The 3,812-nt window shown below is 43.0% G+C and overlaps 1 pseudogene; it reads left to right on the forward strand.

Moving 5' to 3' along the window:
* Window positions 1-398: 398 nt before the first annotated feature.
* Window positions 399-2,674, forward strand: LOC132364348 (uncharacterized; annotated as a pseudogene).
* Window positions 2,675-3,812: the final 1,138 nt, after the last annotated feature.

Raw genomic sequence — 3,812 nt, forward strand, 5'->3', positions numbered from 1 at the left:
AACGAAATTGAGTCATTTGTTGAGATGTGGATAGATCTAGAGACTGTCATACAGAGTGAAGTAATTCAGAAAGAGAAAAACAAATATCGTATATTAACACATGTATGTGGAACCTAGAAAATTGGTACAGATGAGCCAGTTTGCAGGGCAGAAGTTGAGACACAGATGTAGAGAACAAACGTATGGACACCAAGGCGGGAATACTGCGGTGGGGTGCGGATGGTGGTGTGCTGAATTGGGCGATTGGGATTGACATGTATACACTGATGTGTATAAAATTGATGACTAATAAGAACCTGCAGTATAAAAAAAAAAACAAAAAAAGAGCACTGATAATCCCTGGCATTATCTGATAATAAAGATATACAGAATATCTCTAGTGGATAACCTAATCAACCATGTACAAGAAGTAAGGAGCTGTATGATATTTTCAAACATTTTGGCAAACTAATGAATATAACAAGGTTTACTGGTTGCTTTTAATGTCCCTGGTGAAAGAAAAGAATGAGCTCAGGGAATTGAATTTCCAGCTCAGGTGCCGATAAATATCCTGAAGTCTTCCATGTGTGCCATGAAGGAGACCCTTATCTCCTGTAACCACAGGATGAGATGGCTGAAGATCAAATGCAGAATCTCATCCTGTGACTGGTTAAATTTACAATATAAATTGAACTCCCAGCCTCACAGGATATTACTGTTAAAGTGAGCAATACCTCATTCCTGAGGGGGTTGCAGACATTAGTGCTACCATCAAGGACTTAGGGCATGCAAGGGTAACAATTCCCACCATATCTACATTCAACATACTTATTTGACCTATGAAGAAGACAGCTGGATCTTGGAGAATGACAGTGGATTATTGACATTTAATCAGGTGGTGATTCCAATTGCGGTTGCTGTTTCATTGCTTGAGCAAATTTACACATTTCCTGGTACCTGGTATGCAGCTATTGATCTGGCCAATGACTTTTTCTCCACCCCATTCCATAAGACCAACCAGAATCCGTTTGTTTTCAACTGGCAAGACCACCAGTACACCTTCACTGACCTACCTCAGGAGTATATCAGTTCTCCAGGTTGATTCCATAATTTAGTTCATAGGGAAGTTGATCGCCCTTCCCTTCCACAAGCTATCACATTGGTCCATTACATAGATGACATTATACTGACTGGATTTAGTGAGCGAGAAAAGCAAATACTCTGACTTATTGGTCAGATATTTGCATATCAGAAGATGGGAAATAAATCTGACAAATTCAGAGGCCTAGTACCTCAGTGAAATTTCTAAAGGCTTGTAGTGTGGGAAGCATGTGGAGACTATCCCCTCTAAGGTAAAGTATAAGTTGTTGCATCTGGCCCCTTCTATAACCAAAAAAGAGGCGCAATGCCTAGTGGACATCTTTGGATTTTGGAGGCAATATATTCCTTACCTGGGTATGTACTCCAGCCCATTGCTGAGTGACCTCAGAAGCTGCGAGTTTTGAGTGGATCCCAGAAAAGAAAAGGCTCTGCAACAGGTCCGGGCTGATGTACAAGCTGCTCCGACACTTGGGCCACATGATCCAGCAGATCCAGTGGTGTTTGAAGTACCAGTGGCAGATAGGGATGCTGCTTGTAGCTTTTGGCAGGTCCTAGACATGAACCTCAGAGCAGACATTCAGAATTTTGGAGCAAAGCCCTGCCATCCTCTGCAGATAACTACTCTCCTTTTGAAAAAGAACTCTTGGCCTGATACTGGGCCTTAGTAGAGACTGGACTCTTGACCATTGATAATCAAATTATTATGTGACCTGAGCATCTCATCACGAATTGAGTTAGCTGACCCACCAGGCCATAAAATTTGGCATGCACAGCAGCATTCCCTCATCAAATGGGAGTCGTTTTTACTTGACCAGGCCTGAGCAGGCCCTGAAGGCACAAGTAAGTTACATGAAGAAGTGGCTCAAATGTCATGGCCCACATTTCTGCTTCACTGCCTTCCCTCACCCAGCCTGTACCTATGGCCTCGTGGGAAATTCCCTACGATCAATTAACAGAGGAAGAGAAGACTCGGGCCTGATTTCTAGATGGTTCTGCAGGATATACGGGCACTGCAGGACAGTGGACAGTTACAGCTCTACAGCCCCTTTCTGGGGCACTCCTGAAAAACCCTGGTGAAGGGAAGTCCTCCCAGTGGGCAGGGTTGTAAGCAGCACACATGGCCGTTCACTTTGCTTATAAGGAGAAATGGCCAGCCATGTGATTATATACCAATTCAGAGCTGTGGCAAATGGTTTGGTTGGTCGGTGACTTGGAAGGAACATAATTGAAAAATATGGTGACAAGGAAATTTGGAGAAGAGGTATATGGCTGGCCCTGAATGGACAAAAAAACAAAGATATTTTTGTTCCATGTAAATGCTCACCAAAGTGTCGACTTTAATTACCAAATGGCTGAGATGACATTTTCTGTAAATACCAGACAACCTCTTTCTCAAATCACTCCTGTCATCACCCAATGTGCTTATGAACAAAGTGGCCCTGCTGGCGTAGATGGAAGTTATGCATGGGCCCAACAACATGGACTTCCATGCACCAAATATGCCCTGGCTATGGCCATTGCTCAGTGCCCAGTCTACCAGCTGCAGATAGAAACACTGAGTCCCCAGTATAGCATCATTCACCAGGGTTATTAACTGGCTCTTTAGTAAATATTGGTAACATTGGACCACTTCCATCAGGGAAAGGAGGGGCAGGAGTTTATCCTTACAAGAATAGATGCTTATTCTGAATAAGAATTTCCCTGTTTACAATGCTTCTGCCAAAACTACCATCCATAGATTAACTGAAAACCTTATCCACCCTCATGGAATTCCTCATAGCATTGCTTCTGATCAGAGAACTCACTTCACAGCAAAAGAAGTTCAGCAGGGGGCTCATGTTCATGGAATTCACTTGTCCTACCATGTCCTCCACCATCTTGAAGCAGCTGTTTGATAGAAGAGTGGACTGGCCTTTTGAAGACTCAGTTACGGTGTGATCCAGGTAGCAGCACCTCATAGGGCTGGGGCAAGGTTCTTCAGAAATCCAGATATGGTCTGAATCAGTGTCCTATAGACAGAATTCATGGATCCAAGAAGCAAGGGATGGAAATGGAAGTGGCACGACTCACTATTACCCCTAATGACCCACTAGCAAAAATTTTGCTTCCCGTTCCCACAACCTGATGCTCTGCTAGCCTAGAGGTCTTAGTTTCAAAAGGAGAATTGCTTTTAAAAGGAGACAGCAATGATCTCTTTGAACCAGAAGCTAACATTTCTGCCCAGCCACTCTAGGTTCTTTGTGCCTCTGAATCAATAGCAAAGAAGGGAGTTACTGTACTGGCTGGGGTGATTGATCCTGGCTACAAAGGGGAAATTGAACTGCTTCTCCACACTGGAGGTAATAAAGAATATGTCTGGCGAACAAGAGAGTACTTAGGGTGTCTCTTGGTATCACCGTGCCTTGTGATTACGGTCACTAGAAAACTACAACCCAAACAGGCAGGAATGGTCCAAGCCCTTCAGCAGTGAACATTTTGGTCTCTCAGGTAAAGAACCACAACAAGATGAGGTGCTTGCTGGGCAAATGGAGTAAAGAATAGGTAGTAGAAGACCGTTATAAATACCAGTTAGGATCATGTGATCAATTATAGAAACATGGACTATAGTTGCCATGAGTATTTTCTCTGTGTGGTTTTTGTTTTTTGTGAATATGTTAGTTTCTCTGGAGAACACAGACTAATACAGTAATTAAAACATAGTAACAATTTAGCTAAATCCTCCGTGTTGGAAA

The sequence above is a fragment of the Balaenoptera ricei genome, chromosome 4 (genome assembly GCF_028023285.1).
Source record: "Balaenoptera ricei isolate mBalRic1 chromosome 4, mBalRic1.hap2, whole genome shotgun sequence".
NCBI classification, from domain to species: domain Eukaryota; kingdom Metazoa; phylum Chordata; class Mammalia; order Artiodactyla; family Balaenopteridae; genus Balaenoptera; species Balaenoptera ricei.